Genomic DNA, 19090 nt, shown 5'->3' on the forward strand with positions numbered 1-19090 from the left:
TAAGAAGGTTAATGAACCAAAGTTACATCAAGATCTTAGATCCGACACATACATGAGTTCTAACAGTAATATTAAGCTATAAACTTGAATGTAAACTAAATAAACAAGATCTTAAGTTGTAGAACTTAGATCTTAGTTAGATCTTGAAGATCCTAGACTAAAAAGTCTAGATCTAGTATTCTTAAGTTAAACCCTAAGTTATGGAACTTGGATCTTTACTTTAATAAAATCATAAGTTATGAAACTTAGATTTTTATCTTGTAAAATGTATATAAGCATATAAGTTTTTGTTTAAAACAAAATTGGAAGACCATAAGCTATAGAAACTTAGATCCAACATAAGTGTATGAAGTTATAACTAGAAAGTTTAACTTCCATGTTCTTGAACTTACAAAGTTTAATCTTTAGTTTCAAGAAAAATGAGATCAAGTTTAACTAGTAATACTTGACCAATATTATACAATCACAAATTTAAAACAAAAAAAAATAAAGAAATAAACTAAAGTTACAAGTAACAAGTTCATGTTTGTTTCATACTTAAGAAGATCTAAGCCAAAGCTTGGATCTTAAGAAAATAAACCTTAAGTTTACAAAACATGAACACAAGTAAGATCCTAAAGCTTATGAACTTTAGATCTTTAAATATTTCAAGTGTAGAACCATAAGCTAACAAACTTAGATCCTTGTTCTTGACTTCTCATCAAACAAAGGATGGAAGAAGCAAGATTACAAGAAGATACAAACTATAAAGTTTGATCTTTAACAACAAACAACAACAAGTATGATGATGATATGCAGGTAGGCAGTTTCAAAGAGAGAAAGAAGAAGGAAAAAAAGAATTTTACTTACAAGTTAGAGAGAAAGTTTAGAGAGAAAGTAGTGTAAGAAAGTATGTGTAAAAATGAAGTCCAATACTAGCATATATGTAACAAAAAAAAGAAAAGAAATTGAACTCCCTCCCACCCCATAGGCCGACAGTTTTGAGGCTCAAAAGGGGAAGTCAAAATGGTTCTTTCAAGTGTGGGAGGGTGGTGTATGCTAGGAAGGAGTATAAGGTTAAATGCATGGAAAGTTGGTGCTTGCATGCTTGAAACATCTTTGTCTCCTCACTTAACTTAATTAATCTTGTTTAACCTTAATAAATCACTAGTAATATGATGGGCTCACTAACTAGTCCATTGAGAAATGTAGGGTGGGCTTTGATAGTCCAAGTTCATAATAAAAGCCCATGTAAGTATGCAACAATTTAGTAACAAGCCCAAGTAATTAACTACTTACATTAGTTAATTAGAAATAATTAATAATAATTAATTATGAATGTAAATAATATTCGAAATATTATTCGTGAAAAGCACGTGTCGAAAAGACGAGTTGGGAGGTGGAAAGTCAAATACGGTAATAAGTAAAATGTATAAGAATACATTTAGTACAACGAAAGTATTAATAATAAATATTAATAATATGAGTTGGAAAATTTAGGGTCGTTACAGTTTATTCGGATCATAAAAATTTAAAGTACTTCTTCAGTCAGCACGATTTAAACAACCGTCAGCGGCGATGGTTGGATTTGTTGAAGGATTATGATCTTGAGATACTTTACCACCCAGGTAAAGCGTATGTAGTTGCGGATGCGTTAAGTTGGAAGAATCAAGTTTCGAGTTAGCAAGTGAAATCGTTGCGAATAGCGAATTCAAGGACAAACAGAGTCGATTGCCCTAGGGACGCATGGGTTGTTGTGTTTTCAAGTCCGAGTGTGGGTGCCAAAGTTGGGTGGCCACCGTACGGTGCTACTCGATGAGGCACACAAATCGAAATATTCTATTCATCCGGGTGCTACAAAGATGTATCTTGACTTGAAGAAAGAGTATTGGTGGCCCGGTATGAAGCGTGATGTGGTTAAGTATTTCGAGCAATGCGTTACTTGCTTGCAAGTAAGGCCGAGCATCAAAAGCCGTATGGTATGGTACAACCATTAGAGATCCCGAAGTGGAAGTGGGAGAATTTTACCATGGATTTTATTACGAGGTTACCAAAAATGGCGAGAACCCCATATGATACAATATGGGTAATCGTTGATCGATTGACGAAAAGCGCTCTGTTTCTACCCATACGCGAGATGATTTCGTCAGAGTGGCTGGCAAGGTTGTTCATCAAAGAGGTGATTTTCCAGACACGGGGTACCAGTGTCTATTGTTTCGGATCAAGATACACGTTTTACCTCTCAATTCTGGGGTAAGTTTCATACCGAAATGGGTACTCAAGTGAAATTGAGTACTGCTTTTCATCCTCAAACGAATGGTCAAAGCGAAAGGACCATCTAAAACTTGGAGGATATGCTTTGGGCGTGTGTGATTGATTTTGGTGGAAGTTGGGATGAGCATTTTCCATTGGTGGAATTCTCGTACAACAATAGCTACCATGCTAGTATTGGATTCCACCGTATGAGATGCTTTATGGGCGACGATGTCGAACCCCAATTTGTTGGGGCGAGTTGGGTCCAAAGGAAGTTGGTGGTACCGAAGTGGTTCTTGAGACGAACCAAATGATTGATGTGATTCGTGCTCGCCTCAAGGCGGCACAAGATCGACAAAAGTCATATGCAGATAAGCGTAGGCGATAAATCGAATTTAATGAAGATGATATGGCGATGCTTAAGGTTTCACCATGGAAGGGTGTGATTAGGTTCCGAAAGTGGGGAAAAATCGCTCCTCGATTTATTGGACCTTTCAAAATGTTGGCTCATGTTGGTGAAGTTGTGTATCGTTTGGAGTTACCCGAAGAGCTTTAGGGAATCCATAACACATTCCATGTTTCCTATCTTCGCAAGTGTCTTGCGGATGACTCGATGTAGGTACCGTTAAACGAGATTACTCTAAATAATAAACTAGAGTATGTAGAAGAGCCAGTTTCTATTCTTGATGAAAAGGTTAAGGAGATTCGGATTATGAGAATTCGGACTTACAAGGTGCAAGGTCTGAATGTACTTGGGAGTCCGAGGATTTTGTGATGGAATTTTTACCTTCTTTACATGCAGCTTGGATCGCGGGGACGTGACCCGGTCCAAGTGGGGGAGACTCTTGTAACAACCCAAAACTTCAAGGAAAGAGACCAGCATCGCCGCTCCAAGGTAAAGGAGGGCCGCTCCTGTACGGGGAAAAGCTGGGTCTTTTGTTTAATTATGAAATAAAAGGAGAGGGGCTTTTGGTAATTTGTGATGTCAGTTTTGTAGACTAACTGAGCAGATACTAACCCCAACCTCTCATTCTTCATCCTCCTAAACATACACAAACTAGAGTGAGAAAGTTCTAGTGAGAGAGATAGAGAGCTTGATTTGGAAGGGAAAAATGTGGAATCTCACCAAGGTGCAAGTATTAATCTCGTTCATCTTGCTTCTAGCTACGAGGTGATACTAGTAGTGAGTTCTAAATCCGAATTTCCTTCAATTTGAGGTTGGGGTTTGGAATTTCATGTTATTGATTTAACTCATCTAGCTCACATATGGGTGTTTAAAGCTAGTATGGGTGTTGATTGACCCTTGTTGGTGGGATTTGAGTTGGAAAATGAGTTGGTCATGTGTAGACTTGCAATTTGGACATAATCACAAGCATTAGTGATTTTGTTGGTGAATGGAACCCAAATGGGTGTTCTTGGTAGTGGATTTTGGGTGTAAACCATAATTGAGTCAAAATGGGTCAATTGGTCAATTTGGGTCATGAAGTGCTTCTAACCCTTGACCATAAGATGTATTGTGTTGAGTTTAGGACCAAGTCACTAGTTTTTAGTGATTTAGGGGTATTGGGTCTTGTTTGACCTAGTTGGTATTTTGGGTGCAATTAGGGTCAAAGTTCCACTTGTGGGTTTCGGGTCAAGCTACTAGTGTTCATAGCTTGATGTTGTGTGATTTATGGTAGGTAACTCGCTTTTGGAGCAATCTTGAAGTCCTAGCTTGGTTTTTGACTCATCTAATTGTTCAAGGTGAGTGTAGTATTTATATGTGTGTGTATATATAAGTTGTTTACTTGCGGGGTTTAGTGGCGAGTACTATCCAATTGTGAATGATTTTACTCTTTGTTGGCCACTTAGTACATTGTGTTGAGTGATGTCTCTAATAATGACTCGCTCTTTATTGGCCACCTTGCGTTTGGGGAAAGTGGTGAGTGCGATTGCTTGAATCTCACTCTCTGTGGGCCACTTGTGAGGATGCAGGAAGTGTTACCAATTGAGAACACACTTTTCGTTGACTACGTTCGGGTGTACATGGTGGTGCCATCCGGGAGGTGCCTTTGTTGGCCGTGTACACAGGTTGTTGGTGCTATTCATATGATGGCTAGCACATTTGGGAATGGTTAACCATTATTGCATTCGTATGATGTATTTTGGTAGTGTAGCATGTTATATTCTTGTTTATGTAATTTAACATGCTAGCTTGTTCTTGGTTGTGTATGCTTGCTTAAGTGATGCTATCATGTATGCGGTTATTTGTAGATTGCACAAGTAAGTGATTTATGTATGTATGCATATATGTATTGCACTCACTAAGCATTGTAGCTTACTCCTTCGCTGTTTACCTTTTTTAGATATTAGCACTTCGAAGGACAAGGGTAAGAGTTTGGCTTAGTTTGCTTGTGGTGGATTATTGGAAGGCACTTTTGGTAAAGGTCCCGACAGTCATGCTCATTAAGGGGCCATTTTGGTTAAAGCGATTTGGTTAAACTTATAGGTTGTGTTGTTACAAATAATGTTATGTTGTGGTTTGTAAGACTTAAACATGGAACGAATGTATTTTTAGTCTCTTTGAACTTGTACTTGGGTTCTTTGAATGCGAAATTATGTTTGGGTGTTTGAGTTGGCATGACACTTGGTCAAAATTTCGAAACTGCACCACCCAGGTACAGGAGTGCCGCTCCAATGGCAAAAGCGCTGCTCCTGGACAGCTTTTGGTGGTCTTTTGGGTCAATGGGTAGAAGCACCGCTTTTGGTGACAAAAGCGCCGCTCTTGAGTTACAAAAGCGCTGCACCTAGTTATGGTGCGCCGCTCCTGTCCCCTAAAAAGAAAAAAAAATTGTTTTTAATTTAACGGGTTGGAGTCGTTTCAAAAAGATGTCCGAATCATTCGTTAAGCCGGGCAGACTTAATCTGCACGCTTTACAATGGTTTGACCAAGGATGATAAGTCTTGACATGGCCTTGTAAGGCAATTTCATGTCACGAACAACATATGAAGTATGGAATCTTTTAGAAACAATAGCTGCACAACTGGATGATTGGAGCAATGAAGCTGTTGAGAAGGATGACATCTTTACTCATACGGTAAAAATGCTGGAAACCAGGTTACAAGATCTCACCCTCACTCTTCAAAGTTTACCAATTCCTAAAAGTCCCGATACTACTACAACCAATCTAAGGTATCCTTACCCTAGATGGGCATATAAACAGCAGAATAGCTCGGACTCTAATATAATCTTCCCATTACACCAACCTAATCTCCACTCTAAGGAAACTTTAGTCGACTTCATGAAAAAGCAGTACACAATAAACCTTCAAGTCATAGAATGCCAAAATAAGTTTGATACTTTGATAAAGACTTTTGAAGAATTAATAACCAATTTTCACTTACGCTTAAATGATTAACTACTAAAGTTGAAACAGAGTGTAGTGAGTTCGATGCCCTAGTATTCACTAGAGGTGGGAAGGAAACAACTGTTAATATACCCATAAAAGATTTTTTTTGATAAGGAACCTGTGCTAATTGACCCAGTTGTCAATCCACCGAAGCCTATCTCTCGTAAAGGCCCAAAAATTATTCCACGAGCCCGCATACCTATCCCAGGTAGGCTTAGGAAGGAAAAACAAGAAGCGCAAATCGCTAACTATTGGGATATTATTAAGAATCTGCATTTGCTTGAGTAGAAATGCCAAACTTCGCTAAATTTTTCAAAGAATTGCTTTCAAACAAAGAGAGATTAAGAGAGATAGTTAGCTTACCCTTAAGTGAGGAATGTTCATTAGTGTTACAACATGGTATTTCCCTAAAGTTAGGAGATACAGGAAGATTCACGGTACTTTGCTACCTGCAAGATGTCCAAATCAGCAATGCGTTAGCAGACTTAGGAGCCAGTGTAAACCTAATGCCCTAATCAAAAAGCTAGGATTAAATGACTTAAGGCCTACCAGAATGACTATCCAGCTCGCGAACAGATCAGTTAAGATTCCTCGAGGGATAGTTGAGGATTTCCTAGTCAGAGTGGATAAGTTTGCATTCCCCGTTGATTTCGTCATTATGGATATTGAGGAAGACACGAAGGTCCCACTCATTCTTTGCAGACAATTCTTGAATACTGCCAAAGCCATAATTGACGTACATGAGAAATCACTGAAATTAAGAGTTAGGAATGAAGAAATCACATTTAATGTTGACCGACTCATGACCCATCCTCGCGAAGAAGATCTCAATCTCGCTGATTATTTTCAAGAACTCGTCAACGAATATCTGGAGGATACCATGGCTATATGTAGTCAAGATCAAATATCTAAGGATCTGTTATTTACACCTCCTGAAGGAAATCTCGACAACCATTCAGCCATAGATCCTGGTCAATATAAATCTCCCTTCTCTGAAAGTAACTTTCTCGGCAAGACTATCCGAATAGCACCGCTAGGTCAAGGCATTCCCCTACCTCTGTTAAGGAGAAGACCTAATGAAGAAACAGATTTCATTCCAGTATTTCAGGAACCACAGTTAAATGAGTACTGTGATGAAATTCCTGAACCAACCTTCGAAACTAAAGAAGACGTTTCTGAAGACGAAGCATTAAGAAGAAAAATTTCTAGAACCAAAGAACAGATAGCATCAATGACCGCTATTAAGGAAGAAGAATCAGAATTCTAGGAGAGATATGACTCGTTAGACAGAGAGGAGATAGCAAGAATGAAGCCATCTATCGAGGAACCTCCGGAATTGGAGTTAAAGAAGTTAACCAAACATCTGGAGTATGCGTTCTTAGAAGGAGAATCGTAACTCCCTGTAATCATTTTTAAAGATCTCACACCACATAAGAAGGCGGAATTGATTAAGGTTCTAAAATTACATAAGAAAGCGATTGCTTAGAAGATTTCCGACATAAAAGGAATCAGTCCAAACTATTGCACCCACAAGATCTTCATGGAAGATGATTTCAAACCATAAGTTCAGAGGCAAAGAAGGGTCAATCTAATGATTCAAGAAGTCGTCAAGAAAGAAGTAATCAAACTTCTGGACACCGGTCTGATCTATCCTATTTTCGATTCGCCATGGGTCAGTCCTGTTCAAGTAGTACCCAAGAAGGGAGGAATGACCGTAATAAAAAATGAGAATAATGAACATATTTCAACACGGGAGGTCACCGGTTGGAGGGTTTGCATAGATTATCATAAATAAACGATGCAACCCGGAAAGATCATTTTCCATTACCATTCATTGATCAAATGTTGGAACGCCTATCAAGAAATGAGTTCTATTATTTCCTTGACGGTTTTTCTGACTACTTTCAAATTCCCCTCGATTCAAAGGACTAAGAATGGACAACCTTCACCTATCCTTATGGAACATTTGCCTATCGACGAATGCCCTTTGGGTTATGCAATGCACCAGCTACATTTCAGCGATGCATTGTAGCAATATTCCACGACATGATCAAACGTTATATGGAAGTCTTCATGGATGACTTCTCCATCTTCAGTAGTACCTTTGAGTCGTGCCTTTTAAACCTTGACAAGATGCTCACCCGGTGCGAAGATTCGAATTTAGTTCTAAATTGGGAAAAATGTCCCTTCATGGTAAAAGAAGGGATAGTTTTAGGACATAAGATATCAATGTCAGGAATAGAAGTCGATAAGGCTAAGATTGAAACCATAACTAAGCTTCCAGAACCTACCATAGTAAAAGCTGTGAGGAGTTTACTTGGACACGCCGGTTTCTACCGACGTTTTATCAAAGGTCACACGACCTATCACTCATCTCCTCGGAAAGGAAGTTCCGTTTGTCTTCAATGAAGAATGTGTTCAAGCGTTCAACTATATGAAGGAAAAGCTTACACATGCACCCATCATGATAGCTCCTGATTGGAGTTTACCATTTGAAACCATGTTTGATGTGGGTGACTTCGCAGTTGAAGCTGTACTAGGACAACAGAAAGATAAGCACTTTCATCCAATCCGTTACGCCAGCAAAACCTTAACCGGAGCTCAAGAGAATTACACCACCACAGAAAAAGAGGTGCTAGCAGTAGTTTTCACCTTCGACAATTTCTGTTCCTATCTCATCCTGTCCAAAACTACGGTTTATACAGATCATTCAGCACTAAAATATCTATTTAGTAAGCAAGATGCTAAACCAAGACTCCCACGATGGATCTTACTCCTTCAAGAATTCAACATTGAGATTAAAGATAAGAAAGGAGCAGAGAACATCGCAGCAGATCATCTTAGTCGTTTGGAGAATCCAGCGATGGAACAACTTGCTGAGCAAGATATTAGAGACAAATTTCTGGAAGAACAGCTTATGAGCTTAGGAAAAGCCAACATAGGATCACAATTCACTGATACCCCTTGGTACGCTGACATAGCCAACTACCTAGTTACCGGAGTAGTACAAAAAGGAATGAGCACATCCCGAAGAAGGAAGTTCTTCAGGGATGCTAAGTAATACTACTGGAAAGATCCGTACCTGTTTGGAATTTGCCCTGATCAGATAATCAGGAGGTGCATAGATGAGAAGCAAGCAACAGGGATTCTTCACCAATGTCACCACAGACCAACTAGAGGTCATCATGAAGCAAATTTAACCGCAAGAAAAGTCTACAATTCAGGGTTTTATTGGCCTTCTATATTCTGAGATACGCAAGAGCTTGTAAAATGTTGCGACGCTTGCCAAAGACAAGGTATTATCTCTATGAAGAATGAGATGCCTTGAACTAATATCCAAGCTTGCGAAATCTTTGATATATGGGGATTAGACTTTATGGGGCCTTTCCCCAAGTTTAATGGGAAAGAATATGTCCTCGTAGTAGTAGATTACATCTCCGGATGGGTCGAAGCCCAAGCATTTCCAACCAATGTGTAACGACCCGACAAAATTGTCATTGACGCGTCGTTAACTTAGGTCCCGTTACGTGGTCATAGCCCTTATATGAGACGTGTTTGAGCAAAATTATGTCGCGTTCATTTGAAACGTACAAGACTGCAAAGTTTAGTTTTCCAAACGGTTCGACAACAAGTTTAAGTTTACAAAAGTAATAACGTATAATTGAAATATCTTGAAACATAATAAGTTTGAAAATCACGGTTGCTATAAATAGCGTAAGTATGTATGCTTTAAGTTTGAATCCAAAGGTGCTATCACTAGCGTATGCATGTATGCTTGACCCCAAGCAAGTATTCAAAGTATGCGGAAGCATGTATCAAGTAGCCAAGTATAAACCTGAGAAAATATATAGAAAACTGTCAACAAAAAATGTTGGTGAAATCATAGGTGTATTTGTGAAGTATGTGTTGAACCACAAGATTTAGTATCAAAGCGTATACATCTCAAAATATGTTGTTTGTATCACGAGCACCCAATTACCAAAGCTTAACTGAATCTTACCTCTACATAATAGTGTTAGAACCTACACTATATACTAAAAATACGTTTCATCCATCTGGATGAGGGTTCGTCAAACCCGTATGGCCACACAACATAAGTTCTCGCTTAAACCCTACAAGTGTAACTAATGATAACTGGACTTGAGGATTTTTGTTCTAACTCATATGTATCTTTGCTTTCGTATTTTTGTTCAAAGTATAAAAGTATAAACCGTATATGTTTCTCATCCCATGTTTTAAAAGTATAAAAGTTGTTGAAAAGATGGGACTATGATCTCACCGTAGTTGCATGCCAAAGTACTTGAAATTAAACGTTGTGCAAATGAAAGTTGCTTAGCCTTGACCTAAACAATTAAGTCGTATCAATTATCAGTTACGACACAAGGTCGGTCGAAATGTGTTTAATTAGTCCTACGGCTCGTTATGACTCGATTATATAGCATGTGAATCACGTTGTCAAGTTTCATGCAAGATATAAGTATAAAAGCATGTTAGAACGATTGCATAAGTGTTTGGTTAAGTTTGACTAAAAGTCAAAATTGGTCAAATCAAAGTCAACGGGGTCGGGTCGAGTATCCGACAATTTTTCTTCAATTAGTAATCATATACAAACATGTTGGCCAAGTTTCATGTTAATTGGAGGTGCGTAGCATAGTTAGAATTAAACGTGGAAGCGCAAATTTAGACAGCCCCTGACAGGCCATCTGGACGGTGTCCAAAATGGTTGGATGGCATCCAGCAGTGAAGGACTAGACGGCGTCCAAGGTGTGGGACAGCGTCCAAATGAGTTACAGATTACTGTTGCTGCAAATTTGACAAATCTCGAACCAAACTCATTTCAAACACAATTTATGAGCCGCAAACACTCAAAACATGTATCTTATATCGTTGGAAAGGTATTTTGACAAGGAATATAACTAAGAATGTATTATCAATCAAATCCTTTATTTAAAATATCCAAAATGTTGTCGAATGATCATTAAATGTTCATAATGAAAGTTTCAAGTTCGTAAAACGCATAAGATGATTCGGGAATCCAATTTACACATACGATATGCCGTTTCGAAGGTAATTACCCATACAATACAACCAAACACTTACCAACAACATTGCAAAGCATTTGGTGCATCAAAAGTTCGTTTTTAAAAGCTATCAAACCCTAACCAAAAATCACAAAATCAATAATCATGTTAATGTAAGGTTTTCATGTCATCCAACATACCAAATCGAAGCATATGAAGCTAGTAACACAATTAACACATGAACTTTAACATCTAACAACACTAAATCACCCAAAACCAAAGATTAAACTAACCTATTTTTCATATTCAAGCTAGTTACTCAAAACAAACAAATCGAGCAAACCAAACACATATTGATGTTAGACTTAAGCCATAGACACTTATTAACACCATTTCAAGTCAAAAACACTAAGAACGTGAAATCTAGAGTTTTTAGAAAGTTACCCAAACGAGATGAAATTAGTTTCAAGTTGTAGAGGATGAAGAGAGGATTCCAAATATGTAATTTGTTTTGATGTTTGATTGTTAGATTGAATTTAGATGATGAATTAGTGAAGTTGGGAGAAAATGGAGTTCTTGAACTAGAGAGAAAAAGATGATGAGGGAGGTGGAGTGAATGAGTGGCGATGAAGTGGTTTGACTAGTTGACCTAGTCAACTAGTTTGCCCACTTGACAAGTTTGGTCCCTCGAGTTTGAAAGCGGGTGCGGGAATTAATCGAACGAATTATTTTAAACACGAGAGTAAACGGAAGATGTTATAATCCAATAAAGGGAATATTAAGAACGTTAGTACTCGAAAGGTACGAATTTAGACAACGAAAGATATTATCTAAAAAAAAAAACGGGCATTAAAATAAATTAACGAAAAAATGCGGGATGTTACATTACCTACACCTTAAAAGAAATTTCGTCCCGAAATTTAGTTGGAAGTAGTAGTTGTTGATTCTTCCTCGAGACCTTGCATTTCCAATTCTATGAATAAGCGAAGGCACCTCCTTTGGCATTCCAACGGACTTGACCATCGGGATTTTACGTTGTTTTAAAGTTTGGTTTCACAATCCATAATTTCAACCGGTTCTCCTAGGATGTGGAGTGTATTGTCGATAGTAAGCTCATCGAAGAGGATAACAAGTTCTTGTTTCGCAAGACACGTCTTTAAGTTTGATACACATAATGTAGGATGAACGGAATTTGTTTGAGTTGGGAGTTCGAAACGGTAAGAAACGGGTCCAATACACCCCAAGATTTTAAAAGGATCCAAATGTCGCGGATTTTAGCGTTCTACATTTTCCGAAATGGATTACACCCTTCCAAGGTGCGATATTTAATATTACGCGGTCACCCACTAGGAATTCGAAAAGTTTACGTCTAACATCGGCATAGCTCTTTTGGCGACTACGGGTCGTCTTGAGCCTTTCTTGGATTTGAACGATCTCTACAGTCATTCCATGAATGGGTTCGGGTTCGGTGGTTTGATTGTTGCCTACGTCGGCCCAAAAAATAGGAGAACGATATTTACGGCCATATAAAGTTTCGAAAAGGTGCGGCGTTAATACTCGAATGATAACTATCATTGTAAGAGGAATCAATTAAAGGCAACAATACAAGTTCGTGATATGTTTTCCAAGGTTTGAATCGTATGTTTGCTTGGTCCGTCGGTTTGTGGATGATACGCGGTACTCATGTTTAAACGTGTTCGCAAGGCTTCTTGTAAGGCACTCCGAAATCTAGAACTGAAACGAGCATCTCAATCCGAAATAAATGATAATGGCACACCTTGCCGAGATAGAATTCCTATAATGTATAGTTGTACAAGTCTTTCCCATCTTGTCGGTTTCTGAAGGACGTTTGTTAGAATAAGTTTCTTATTGGTTTCCGAAAAACGTTTGTTAGGACTATTCACCCTCGTGGCGAATACTAGTATAACGTGAAGAGTCTCTCTCCCCATTGAGAATTTAGATAAAGGTTTTCCTTAGACGGAAGTACGAGAGTAATGCGAGAGAAGTTTCCGCCTCGATGTGAGCATATCAAGCATGTTGTAGTTCGTCGATAAAACTGTGCGAAAACGAGATAGTATACACATGTAGCATATTTTTTTGAAGTTGAAAGAATTGGTCATTCGTTCAAAAGTATAAATATAATTCGATAATAATCGAAGGTGTGTCCTTGGTATGGTTGTTATCAATATTCTAGAAGTTTTTGGTTGGTAACAAGGAAAAATAAAGTCATGTACATGGCACATGATGGTGATTAGGTTGATCTAGTCCAATCACCATCACGAGTCATTAGAACTTTGGTATGACTTATCATAATATAACTATGTTGATCGAGTGTCCTTATATTATGCTAACTCATACCTCCATTCCTACATCACTCCATAGAATCAAGTTCGTGTAATCATGAAGATTTAAAATGAATAAAGTGTAACGACGTCTCTAACGTGACTCGTATCGAATCGAAAGAATTTGTGCAACTCTGAAGAAGCGTTTCCCGAGGGAAGTGTATAAATGATTATTCACGTCAATGCGGTTTAATTCTAACAATAATGTCTTTAGGCATGAAAAGAGTAACGAATTATGATAAAGAGTAGTACGCAACCGTAGTGATGAGTAGTGATGACGATACCCACCTAGAGTAGTGGCGGTAGTAACAAGAAGTGGTAGATAGTGAAAAACACCGGTGTAACATCGGTAGTGGCTAATGATTGCCATAGTGGTGGAAACTTTACTGTACTTGTGGATAGTAAGCCGGGACGGTGGTGAATAACAATCCGGAAGATAGAGTTCCCGGACTAATGTGACTAATGATGTCGTCGTCATCCTTGCGCGTATGAATCTCGAATTTACGTGTGTTACCAGAAAGTGGCAGAATACGGATTCGTATGATGAAAGTTTGGTACCATTATAGAGTTCACCTAAGAAAGATTCAAGTGTAAATGCACAAGTAGTCAAGTAAGTGCTATCTATAGCAAATGCAAGTCAGGATGCAATGGTTAACTATCCGGTTGTAGTCTAGATTTACTAATGCGTCCTAACGGCTCTGTCAGACACACTAATGCACATCCTAAATCCCTACAACCAACGCTCTGATACCATCTGTAACGACCCGAAAAAATTGTCATTGACGGCGTCGTTAACTTTAGTCCCGTTACGTGGTCATAGTCCCTATATGAGACGTGTTTGACCAAAATTATGTCGCGTTCATTTGAAACGTACAAGACTATAAAGTTTAGTTTACCAAACGGTTCTACAACAAGTTTAAGTTTACAAAAGTAATAAAGTATAATTGAAATATCTTGCGACATAATAAGTTTGAAAATCACGGTTGCTATAAATAGCGTAAGTATGTATGCTTTAAGTTTGAATCTAAAGGTGCTATCACTAGCGTATGCATGTATGCTTGACCCCAAGCAAGTATTCAAAGTATGCGGAAGCATGTATCAAGTAGCCAAGTATGAACCTGAGAAAACATATAGAAAATGGTCAACGAAAAACGTTGGTGAAATCATTGGTGTATTTGTAAAGTATGTTTTTGAACCACAAGATTTAGTATCAAAGCGTATACATCTCAAAAGATGTTGTTTGTATCACGAGCACCCAATTTCCAAAGCTTAACTGACTCTTACCTCTACATAATAGTGTTAGAACCTACACTATATACCAAAAATACATTTCATCCATCTGGATGAGGGTTCGTCAAACCCGTATGGCCACACAACATAAGTTCTCGCTTACACCCTACAAGTGTAACTAATGATAAATGGACTTGAGGATTTTTGTTCTAACTCGTATGTTTCTTTGCTTTCGTATTTGTGTTCAAAGTGTAAAAGTATAAACCGTATATGTTTCTCATCCCATGTTTTAAAAGTATAAAAGTTGTTGAAAAGATGGGACTATGATCTCACCGTAGTTGCATGCCAAAGTACTTGAAATTAAACGTTGTGCAAATAAAGTTGCTTAGCCTTGACCTAAACAAATAAGTCTTATCAATTGCTGGTTACGACACAAGGTCGTTCAAAATGTGTTTAATTAGTCCTATTACTCGTTACGACTCGATTATATAGCATGTGAATCACGTTGTCAAGTTTCATGCAAGATATAAGTATAAAAGCACGTTAGAACGATTGCATAAGTGTTTGGTTAAGTTTGACTAAAAGTAAAACTTGGTCAAAGTCAAAGTCAACGGGGTTGGGTCGGGTATCCGAAAATTTTTATTCAATTAGTAATCATATACAAACATGTTGGCCAAGTTTCATGTTAATTGGAGGTGCGTAGCATAGTTAGAATTAAACGTGGAAGCGCAAATTTGGACAGCCCCTGACAGGTCATCTGGACGGCGTCCAAAATGGCTGGACGGTGTCCAGCAGAGAAGGACTGGACGACGTCCAAGGTGTGGGACGGCGTCCAAATAAGTTACAGATTGCTGTTGCTGCAAATTTGACTAGTCTCGAACCAAACTCATTTCAAACACAATTTATGAACCGCAAACACTCAAAACATGTATCTTATATCATTGAAAAGGTTTTTTGACAAGGAATATAACTAAGCACGTATTATCAATCAAATCCTTCATTTAGAATATCCAAATTCTCGTCGAATGATCATTAAATGTTCATAATCAAAGTTTCAAGTTCGTAAAACGCATAAGATGATTCGGGAATCCAATTTACACATACTATATGCCGTTTCGAAGGTAATTATGCATACAATGCAACTAAACACTTACCAACAACATTGCAAAGCATTTGGTGCATCAAAAGTTTGTTTTTAAAATCTATCAAACCCTAACCAAAAATCACAAACTCAATAATCATGTTAATGTAAGGTTTTCATGTCATCCAACATACCAAATCGAAGCATATGAAGCTAGTAACACAATTAACACATGAACTTTAACATCTACCAACATTAAATCACCTAAAACCAAAGATTAAACTAACCCATTTTTCATATTCAAGCTAGTTACTCAAAATAAACAAATCAAGCAAACCAAACACATATTCATGTTAGACTTGAGCCATAGACACAAATTAACACCATTTCAAGTCAAAAACACTAAGAACGTGAAATCTAGAGTTTTTAGAAAGTTACCCAAACGAGATGAAATTAGTATCAAGTTGTAGAGGATGAAGAGAGGATTCCAAATATGTAATTTGTTTTGATGTTTGATTGAATTTAGATGATGAATTAGTGAAGTTGGGAGAAAATGGAGTTCTTGAACTAGAGAGAAAAAGATGATGAGGGAGGTGGAGTGAATGAGTGGAGATGAAGTGGTTTGACTAGTTGACCTAGTCAACTAGTTTTCCCACTTGAAAACTTTGGTCCCTCGAGTTTGAAAGCGGGTGCGTGAATTAACCGAACGAATTATTTTAAACACGAGAGTAAACGGAAGATGTTATAATCCAATAATGGGAATATTAAGAACGTTAGTTCTCAAAAGGTACGAATTTAGACAACGAAAGATATTATCTAAAAAAACGGGCGTTAAAATAAATTAACGGAAAAATGCGGGATGTTACACAATGATGCCAAGGTCGTCACCAATTTCCTGAAGAGACTCTTTTGTCGATTCAGAGCTCCCCGCCCTATAATAAGTGATAGAGGCACACACTTCTGTAATACTCAATTTATGAAGGTGATGCAACAATATGGAGTTACCCACAAGATGTCCACTACCTATAATCCGCAGACCAATGGACAGGCAGAAGTCACTAACAGAGCACTCAAGAGAATTCTAGAATGCACCGTCTGCCATCATGGGAATAAATGGGCCGAGAAACTAGATGATGCTATGTGGGCATTCCGGACAACTTACAAGAATCCTTTAGGAACTACACCCTACCACATGATCTATGGGAAAGCTTGTCACCTTCCGCTAGAACTAGAGTACAAAGCTCTCTGGGCGTTGAAAACCTGTAACCTTGATCCTTCAGTAACCGCTAGGCATCGAAAGATGCAGATGAACGAACTCACTGAATTAAGAGACTAAGTGTACGAGACGTCATATATCTACAAGGAACGGACGCAGCTGACACACGATGCAAAACTGATACCTACAAAGTTTGCTCCTGGAGATAAAGTTCCACTCTTTAATTCTCGATTCAAGAAATTCGCTAGTAAATTCATATCACGATGGAGTGGACCATACAAAGTAATATACGCTTTTCTGCACGGAGCTGTAGAGTTAGAAGGACCTACCGGAAACTTCAAAGTCAGCAGTCTCCGGTTGAAAGCTTATCTGGAAGACCACAACAAAGAGGAACATCTTTTCTCCTTTGATCCATTCTGAAGACATGCCAGAAAAAGTCGAGCTGTAACGAATTGATAAACAAAGCGCTCTTGGGAGGCACCCCTTGCTTATCCTTTTAATTTCTTAATTTTTATTTAATTTATTTTCAGTCTACAAAATATTTTACTAGTCACTAACCCTAAGCGCCGTACTTGCGCTTAGTACTTACTAGTTTGTTGAAATGTATCCAAGCAAAATCCCAAGTTCAGGAGCTTCCTATAACATTCCCATTCGCAGGCGAAGGACTCCTAGGGTTTATCTATCAGAGAGCAGCACAGATCAGCACAGGCCCTTAACGGGACAACTAGGCCCGAGATGTTTGATTCTAGAGAGTGTTGAGGAGGATATCAGCACGGCACTGCCATCCCCTCCATTACGACGCTCCAGGCATTTAGCTTTGAGACCCACTAAGCATCCAGAGCCGCTAGAGCCACGTGAGCCAGAGATTGCGATTTACCATGGAGCCACCATGAGTGACCTAAATGTCACAAGGGCATTAATTAGAGATCATCCGAGACTCTACAGAGCTTTAGAGCATATCTTCAGCGTGAAGAAATGCCCCGAAGTACTCTAGGACCTTCATCATTTAGATTAGAACGTCGCGTTCCACCATCACGAAAAGCTACTCCTAGGTGCTCTACTCCAGTCTCAGTTCATTCAGTAGCCTCAGCCTCCGTCCCAGTTCGTGCTACTCCTATCACGCCACCTGTTTTAACTGTTTTGCCTGCTCCAGTCATTGAGATGGTCCCTATTCGTGGGCTACCTGAGGGCTGCCACTTAGTCACAGTCCCTATATCAGGATAGTCACCTACGGCCTAGGATTTTGAGATCATCGGGAGCATCCCTGGTGAGGAGCCATTCCCGAACTAATCACATCTAGAGATACCGTCGGACCTATGTCTAGACACACTTTTGGGCCCTAAGGTGGATGCGGGACAGCCGCTTGAGTATTTACCGAGACTCGAGGACGATGATGATATCTTCGGACCTAATGGATACTTCGCAGACACCGCTCTACAAACTAGCCAGGAGAGTATTTCGTAGACTACTTTATTTTTTTATTATAAAAGCGTTGTATAAAAAGTTATATATCTAGTGAGAATGCTACTCTCTTTTGTTCTTCATGCAGAATTTTATCAAAGAGACTGGTCCTTTCCAGATTAGGGCACCCTAAACACTTGAGTGATATGACTGATCCGCTTGTGAGAAGCCTGGTCATGTATAATCTATATCCGAGAGTGGGAAACTACGCCTTTTTCACTATGGACGCGATTGAAATCTAGTGACTAAAACCATCAAAGTTTGAAACTTTTTCTACTACTTTCAAACTATGTGACGACTTCTGATGAAAGCATAATAAAAGAATCCACGGGTGGGTGAGAGAGAATCTATCAGAAGAGAACCTTATATTCTCGCTTTTTGCTTGATGACAAGCAAAGCTAAGAGTAAGGTATTTGATATCGGCCAAAAAGTCACGTCTTTACCACCGATATTAAGCCTTAAATCCATAAAGTTCCAAACTTTGTCACCAAAATAATCGCTTTATCAGTTAATTTTGTAGATTAAATGATTACAAAGGCGATGTAAAAAGAATCAAGTAAAACGGAACTAAAACGAAGATTTTAGAATGAAAACGGTGAAAGACAAGTTACGACCAAGGAAATAGTGTAACGATCCAGGAAATACAGCTGACCAGGGTAGGCCATACGGCTTACCATACGGTCGACCAGGATGTAAAACGGCTTGCCATACGGCCTCAGCGAACGAGTAAACAAAACGGCTTGCCTGGCCATACGGCCTGCCATACGGCCTGCCATACGGCCTGCCATACAGCTTGCGCAGAAGCGGATGTGTGTGATAATGCTAAAAATGAACATATATTTCATAGCATTATCCTTCAAGAAAGACAAGCTTTTAATTGCAATTGTTCTATTTACAAGTGATATTCGTTTAAATATCAAAAGGTGAAGACAAAAGATAGATTCGACGATTTGAAGACGCAAACGATCAAAAAGCTCAAAAGTACAAAGTACAATCTAAGTGGTTCAATTTATTGATGAGAAACGTCTAAAAATTATAAGAGTACAAGCCGCAAAACGCAAAGTACAAGATATTAAATCGTACGAAAGGACGTTCAAAAATCCAGAACCGGGACATGA

This window comes from Rutidosis leptorrhynchoides, chromosome 3 (assembly GCF_046630445.1).
Source record: "Rutidosis leptorrhynchoides isolate AG116_Rl617_1_P2 chromosome 3, CSIRO_AGI_Rlap_v1, whole genome shotgun sequence".
NCBI classification, from domain to species: Eukaryota; Viridiplantae; Streptophyta; class Magnoliopsida; order Asterales; family Asteraceae; genus Rutidosis; species Rutidosis leptorrhynchoides.